Source organism: Mustela putorius, unplaced genomic scaffold (genome assembly GCF_011764305.1).
Source record: "Mustela putorius furo isolate JIRA1106 unplaced genomic scaffold, ASM1176430v1.1 tig00003834_pilon_pilon_pilon, whole genome shotgun sequence".
In the NCBI taxonomy this organism is placed as follows: domain Eukaryota; kingdom Metazoa; phylum Chordata; class Mammalia; order Carnivora; family Mustelidae; genus Mustela; species Mustela putorius.
Genome location: NW_025421987.1, coordinates 515,502 through 524,318, shown reverse-complemented (window position 1 = coordinate 524,318; position 8,817 = coordinate 515,502).

Below are 8,817 nucleotides of genomic sequence, written 5' to 3'. Positions count from 1 at the left end.
AAGTCACAAAACACTAATTGGTTTTGGGATGGTTCATGTCTACTGCCTTTTTTTTTCATAAATGTTACTTTTCTCCTAGAATATGGTAACTTTTTCATACAAAATTCTTAAGTAATCTGTACGTTACTTGGAGCTAATGCAGGGTGCTATCTTTGTCAGAGTGAGAACATCTGACAGGACGCTGCAGTGGAAAAGGAATTTTAACTAGCCTCTTCTTTATATTTTTAAAGAAATAATCTATTCATAAGTATGTGATAATTCAGGAAACAGAAATTCACAAGGGACTTATTTGGATTTAGAGTAACCGCTGGGTTTATTTTGACCTTATTTCTCCTTTATACAATGCGGATCGGAGTGTTAAGTATTCGATGGGCTGACGAGCTACAACATGACTGATTGTTGAATTAGGATAAAATGAGATGATGTATGTAAAACACTCAGGTGTAGATGTTCTTTTTATTATTGTCACAGCTTCCACATTTTGGAAAACAGTCAGCCTGGTTGGTGTCAATACCAATTACAGTGATAGTTGATTCAATCTCCTACCTGCTCAATTGTAATCCTATTTACTTCAAGATGTTCTTGTAATAATAAATTGCAGTTTTAGATATGAAAATACTTAGAATATATTCAGCACTTCTCACATACTATATTTTTGTTCACTTCCAAGTACCATGAAGTTGGATTACTTTGTACGTACCAAGATGCTAGAGTCAATGAAACCGTGCATTTCTGAAACTCATGGTAATCTAAGTCAACAAGTCTTTTAAACATGAATGGTTATTTAGCCATAGAATATGATTATAATTAAGGGCAAGTTGATGTTGAATAAATATCCTGTTTTTCCAGTTTTTGAGGGCAAACATCATTAATCATGAGTTTTAAGTTGTTAGTTGTTTGTTTCTCATTGATAGTATCCTTACCATACAGAAAGTGGTCATATTTTGCTGAAGTAAAAAATACCTTGTGTGACATGCCCATGTAAGTCTCTAAGACACATTTAAAACATTTTCCCTAGGCCACATTTACAACACTTCAAAAAATATGGCCTTTACTCTGTCATGTAATTTGAATTATATGGAAAATTATTTTCTAACAGTATTCCAGATTTTTGAATTGAGGATTTTTGTATCCCCAACATTTTCACAATTAAAATAACTATTTTAGAGGTGTCTGGGTTCCTCAGTTGCTTAAGTGACCAACTCTTGGTTTTGGTTCCAATTCTGACCTCACGGTCATGAGCTTGAGCCCTGAATCGAACTCCAGGCTTAGCTTGAGGTCTACTTGGGACTCTCCCTCCCTCTTCTTTTGCCCCTCCCCTCTGCTCACACTCTCTCTCTCTAAAATAAATAAACATTTAAATAAATAAATATGTAAATAAAATAATTTTATTTTGTTTAATTGGACTTTAGATGAAATGCTATTAATCAATACCTAGTAAATTTCTTTGTACCTTATTTTTTGCATGTTAACCATTCTTGAATTAATATCCTCAAATTTGGATGAAAATGGCATTAGTAATTACTTAACATTATACAGAAATTTGCCATTTACATAACACTTTCAAATGGATGAGTAAAATACTCAAAAATAGTTTTTAAATATATATTTCAAATGATATGATAAATTTGTTTGAATATCAATTTTATTAGGTAGGTTGATAAGGCATTATTATTCTATGTTATAGGTGAGTCTTGAGACACCGAATAGTTGGGATACTTATATAACAATATCAAAATAATAAGCAGAAGATTTGAGATATGTCATTCTGATTAAATGACTTTATAAGGATATGGCATAAAATCGTACTGTAATTTTGCCATACTACATTCTACTGGTCTTAAAATGCATATTTTTTTGTGAAATAAGTATTAATTTTTAGATGTATCAGCTCTAACAGAATTTAAAATAGGATGGGAACACTACCAGTGAATTTTTCACAGTAAAAAACAAGTAGCTTATTACTCAACATTCTTAATATACGTTTAATCAAGAAGACATGACCTATGATTGTAATTGTGCACTTGAATCCTGAAAAGAGTTGAGATATGTGATTTGATGAAAGCTGTTCAAAAACTTTTCTGTAAGAAATAACATTTATTGTATCAAAGGAATACATAAGGACTTATTATCAGAAACCCTTGGCTTCTCCTTCTAGCCTTCACCCACCCACAGGATTGTTACATCAGTAATTTTAACAATAAACCTGAATATCTATTTCTTAATATTTCAGATTAACATATACCTATTCATTTTCTGTTATGAAAGATAAGGATGCACCTAACTTAAATCTCCATTATTGATCTCATATACCTCTCCCATATTTTGATATTTATGTAGTTTCCAGCTGCATGCCTTTATGATTTATATCACAATTTTGTGCAGTATGTATTTAGTTACAAGTTTTGGATAATGTTTGTCTTAGGAAAAGTAAAGATATTATCCTCTATTCCCTCATGCTGTCATTCTCTTCTCTTTTTTTTTTTTTAATTTTTTATTTTTTATAAACATATATTTTTATCCCCAGGGGTACAGGTCTGTGAATCACCAGGTTTACACACTTCACAGCAGTGGTGATACAACATGGAGGCTTAAGTGGGTAGAAGAAGAATAAATGAAACAAGATGGGATTGGGAGGGAGACAAACCATAAGTGACTCTTAATCTCTTCTCTTTTTGTACAAGTTTTCATATCCACAAATAGTTATATTCTGTTCTATAGCTATCAACAGTTTTCTGGTTCTTAGCTAAAATTGATTCTAAAAGATTAAAAAAAAACCCTGAAATTCACTTACATTATCATAATGGTATACACACACACACACACACACACACACACCACACACACACACACACACACAAAGATATATATGTGTGTGTATATATATACACACATATGTATATATATTTCACTACATAGCTAAAGGAACATTAGTCCACTATAGCAAGGCATGAACCATTCGAAAGAAAATGTTCTTAGCATGACAAACAATGATAGTCAGCTATCAGTATTTTTGAAGATTTTCTTTTTACTTGGTGCTCTAAAATTTTACTGAGGTATGTCTAGGCATGGGACTAGAATTTATCCATTTCAGTGTTTATTGGACAACTGCTATTATAACATTCAAATCTAGGAAGGTTTCTTCAATTATGCTTTGGTGATTTCTTTATTTTCAATCTCATAGAACTCATTATCTAGATCACTTTATATCCCTAATGTTTTCTATCTTTTTTAAATAAAGAGTTTATCTATCTATCTATCTATATATATATCTATTTATTTAGAGAGCAGAGGGAGGAGCAGAAGGAGAGAAAATCTCAAGTGAACTCCACACTCAGTCTGTGGAGCCTGAGGAGGGGCTTAAACACAGGACCTTGAGATCATGACCTGAGCTGAAATCAAGAGTCAGATGCTCAACCAACTAAGCCACCCAGGTGCCCTTTTTGTTTAATATCTTTTCTCTTATATTTGTTTGTGGTTGTTATATCTAGATACTACTCTAAACATTTCAGTATTTTGTAACTTCTAAAATTTCTGTCTGAATACACACATATACATATGCATGTATGTATTTTTCTAAATATTCCTTATTTTGAGTATATTGTCCTTTATGGTTCTAGATTTAAACTTTCAACTCAAATTCTATTTCTGATTTTACTTATATGCTTGTATTTGCACAAATTATTTACTTGTGCCTGTGCCTTTAATTTCTATATCAATAAAATAGATAAAACATTGCTTATCTGATAAGTTTCTTATGAGAAATTAGTGGATGCATACATATAAAACTTTTTTTAAAAGATTTTATTCATTCATTTGACAGAGATCACAAGTAGGCAGAGTGGCAGGCGGGGGCTGGGGGAGCAGGCTCCCTGCTGAGCAGAGAGCCTGATGTGGAGCTCGGATCACGACCTGAGCCAAAGGCAGAGGCTTCAACCCACTGAGCCAGGCAGGCGCCACATATAAAGCTTTTAAAATGTATTATGAATAAAATCAACATATTCTTATACTTATAATTCCAAAGTTACTAATAAAGAGCTTTTTTGTTTGTTTGTTTTTGTTTTGTCCTTTTGTTTTTGTTGTTTTTACTCTTTTTTTTTTAAAGATTTTATTTATTATTTATTTGACAGAGGGAGAGAGATCACAAGTAGGCAGAGAGAGAGGGGGAAGCAAGCTCCCTGCTGAGCAGAGAGTTTGATGTGGGGCTCGATCCCGGGACCCTGAGATCATGACTTGAGCTGAAGGCAGAGGCTTAACCCACTGAGCCACCCAGGCACCCCAACACTTTTTAAGTTCTTTGAAATTTTTTTTCCCTTGGACTGTTACACTTAGTTTCTTATAAGAACACTCTTTCATCCCGTCAATTTTATTTGTATCTCTCTTTACTCTTAGCTGTCTGTTTATATTTAAGAGTGTAAATTTGAGTAGCAGTTGGAATGTTGCTGGTGGTAGACCCTAGTGCAGCTGCAATAAAATGAAAAAGTGGATAATTACAAGCATAACTGTTTTGCTTATACTGGAAAGCCATGGAATGAGAGAGTAAATAAACCAAAATTCAACTGGGAGGGAACAGCCCTTCTTGGGTAGCAAATTACATTAGTTTTCCATGTCTGTGTAACAAGTGATCACAGACTTCACAGCTTAAAACAATACAATTATTAGCTCACAGATTCACAGTGCAGATAGCTAGGCTTTACTGGGTTATCTGCTTAGGTTCTCACAAGGCTACAATCAAGGTATAGAGATATCCAAGTTCTTTCTAGAGACTCTGGGGGTAAAACCATTGATAAGTTCACTCAGTTTTTGGCAGAATCCAATTTTTTCTACTGTAGGACTGAGGTCCTGACTTTCTTGTTGATTGTGAGTCAGGGACCTCTTTCATGTTATAAAGGATACCCTCAAATACTTCATCTCAACATCACATGTTGATGTGACCCCTCTATCTTAGCAATTGAAAACCTGTCTCATATCAATTTCCTTTCATTCTTTAAATATCTCAGTTACTCTGCCATGAGCTAATGAAAATTTTCTTCTTAATTTTACCGACTCAACTGATAATTGATTAGAATAAGCCCACACAGATAATCTCTACATGTTAAGACAATTGATTTGGAAGTCTAAAGACATATGCAATATTTCATCAAATCTAATATCTAGAATAACAACCTAAATAATGTTCCATGAGCACTTGTAAGTAATGTGAGATATCACCTCACACCAGTCAGAATGGCTAAAATCAACAAGTCAGGAAATGACAGATGCTGGCGAGGATGTGGAGAAAGGGGAACCCTCCTACACTGTTGGTGGGAATGCAGGCTGGTGCAGCCACTCTGGAAAACAGCATGGAGGTTCCTCAAAATGTTGAAAATAGAACTGCCCTATGACCCAGCAATTGCACTATTGGGTATTTACCCTAAAGATACAAAAGTAGTGATCCAAAGGGGCACATGCACCCGAATGTTTATAGCAGCAATGTCCACAATAGCCAAACTATGGAAAGAACCTAGATGTCCATCAACAGATGAATGGATCAAGAAGATGTGGTATATATACACAATGGAATACTATGCAGCCATCAAAAGAAATGAAATCTTGCCATTTGCGACAATATGGATGGAACTAGAGCGTATCATGCTTAGCGAAATAAGTCAAGCAGAGAAAGACAACTATCATATGATCTCCCTGATATGAGGAAGTGGTGATGCAACATGGGGGCTTAAGTGGGTAGGAGAAGAATCAATGAAAGAAGATGGGATTGGGAGGGAGACAAACCATAAGTGACTCTTAATCTCACAAAACAAACTGAGGGTTGCTGGGGGGAGGGGGTTTGGGAGAAGGGGGTGGAATTATGGACATTGGGGAGGGTATGTGCTTTGGTGAGTGCTGTGAAGTGTGTAAACCTGGTGATTCACAGACCTGTACCCCTGGGGATACAAATATATGTTTATAAAAAAATAATTAATTTAAAAAAAATCATTTTATGGAAATAAAATTTACATGTAATAAAATTCACCCATTTAAAGTGTAAAAAAAAAGGTTACTATGTAAGTAGGCTTTTACTATGTAAAAAAAAAGGCTACTTATGTAAGGCTACTACTATGAGCCTTACATAAAACATATTATAGATAGTAATAGTCTATTTTGAGCTGAAAACTTAACTTTGATTGCATACAAAAACTCTACTCTTTTACTACTGCACCATATTTTATGTTTTTGATGTCACAGTTTAGCTCTTTATGTATTGTGCATCCATTAATAAATTATTGTAACTCTAGTTATTTCAGTATTTTTGTCCTTTAGCTTTTATAGTAGAGTAAAATGATCTTACCCATATTAAAGTATTAGAGTATTCTAAATTTGACTATGTATCTTTATCAGTGTGTTTTTTACTTTGATGTTGTCTTTTTACTAAATGGCATCCTTCCATTTTAGCTAGAAAAACTTTCATCACTTCTTGTAAGGGGGTCTAGTGATGATGAATTTTCTTAGCTTTTGTTTCTCTGGGAAAGTCTTTATTTCTCTTTCATTTCTGAAATACAACTTTACCAAGTAGAGTAGACTTGCTTGGCAATTTTCTTTTCTGTCAGTATTTTAAATATATCCTCTCACTGTCTTCAACCTACAAGGTATTGATGAAAAATCTTCTGATAGTCTTTTGGATGCTCCATTGTATGTGAGGTTTTTTGTTTTTTTCTCTCCTGCTGCTTAAAAATAATCCCCTTGCCTTTGATTTCAGACAGTTCTACTATAATACCTTAGAAAATATTTTTTATTTGAATTTTGGGGAAACTTGTACACTTTATAAACTTGATGTTCAGCTCTCTCCTGAGATTGGGGAAGTTCTCAATCATTATTTCTATATATAAGCTTTCTGATCCAGGATTTATATTTTTTTGTTTGTTTGTTTTATTTTTATTTAAATTCCAAATAGCTCTGTGCTTCGTTCTTTGAAAAAAAAAATTTTTTTTAATACTTCCTATGTCACCATTAAACTCAATTTGGGACACCTGGGTAGTTCATTGGGTAAATATTTAACTCTTAATTTTGGCTCAGATCAGGATCTTAGGGTCATGGGATTAAGATTTGCATTGGGCTTATACTTAGTGAGGAGTCTACTTGAGATTCTCCCTCTCTCCCTCTGCCTTTTTAGGCCCATGCATGCTCTCTCTCTCTCCCCCCCCCCCCTTATTTATTTTATTTAAAATAAATAAATAAATAAACAAGAAAATATTTAAAACAATAAAAAATAAACTTCCCATTCTGTGTATTGTTTTCCTGATTTTATTGAATTTTCTTTTTTTTCTTTGTAATTTACTAAGTTTCCTTAAAACAATTATTTTGAATCACAAATTTTTATTTCTTTGTGGTCAGTTATTGGAATTTATTGTGTATCTTTGGTGACACCTGTCATGTTTCTTTAATTTTTCATATTACTTGAAATCCTACATTGCTGCCTTCACATTTGGAAAAGCAGTAAATTTCTCTGGTCTCTACAGACTAGATTTTGGGAGAAAAGTACACTTCATCAGTCTTAGAGATTTTGAAGCATTTTCAACATTTGCATATGGATATGCCTACTCCACCTTTCTTGTTCCCTCATGGAGGGAACTCTTAAGATTGTATCGTTTCTCTCAAGCCATCAAAACCAGGTCAAATGCAGACAGCCTCCTGTTTGCTTGCTTTCCCGAGGGAAGTGCTAAACACATCTGTTTGTGTACTTCTTAACCAACTGAGCCACCCAGGCATCCTTGTTTGTGTACTTCTAATTCTGTAGTTGGGCTGGCTTTCTGGGAATGGTCCCTGGTAGTCTGCAGGGTGGGGTGTGTGCAGGTGAGGCCCATAGAGTATTGACAATACCTGTGGGTTAATTTGGAAATTTGCAGAAGAAACAACCTTAGTAGCTCATGGGCAGGCTTCCTGATAGGGTTTGTGACATGGGTAGTGGGATCTATGTCACTTTAATGTCCTCCATCCCTCCAGTTGTCTTAGATGCCATTCTCCCAGTTGTTTCCCACCCTCAATTCATGTAGCAAACCTCAGTTTTCTGGATCAGGAGAGATAGAAGTCCATTTATTTAGTGTCATCCCATACATAGAGGGAAATCTGACACTCCCTCATATATTCTCATCTATATAGAGTGATGCCTCCACTGGAATTAAAAAAGTTTAATGTCAGGGGGCCTGGATGGCTCAGTCATTTCAATGGCAGGCTATTGATTTCACTTCAGGTAATGATCTCAGTGTCCTAGGATAGAGTCCCGAGCTAGCTCCATGCTCAGTGTGGAGTCTACTTGAGGATTCTTTCTCTCTTCCTCTGTCCCTCCCCTTGCTTATGCATGCTCAGTCTCTCACTCTCTTTAAAATAAATAAATACATCTTTAAAAAATTACTTAATGCTAGAAATATTGCATAAATTAATGAATAAATTATGATTATTTGTATGTTTATATTTTATATTTTTTATTGTTACAATGATATATATTCAGTTCAAATAATGGTTTATGGATTAATGCAAGGATATAACAATTGTATTAATGTAGGATAATAAGTAGCATTTACAAAGAAGGATAATGTGAAAATATGTGCAGATGATAATAAGAGACAAAAGTTAAACATCAAATGTGAATGGTAATGATTTATTACTTTATAAGTGAGATACACATGAGTTTTATTCTACAGTTTTGTGACAGTGAAAATAATGACTTTTACCACAAAAATGATCAATTATTTCCTTTTTATGCTTTGAACCTTCCAGAAGAAAGAAGAACAATATATTTAATAGCATACATTAATAACACACTCCACAAATATAATTAAT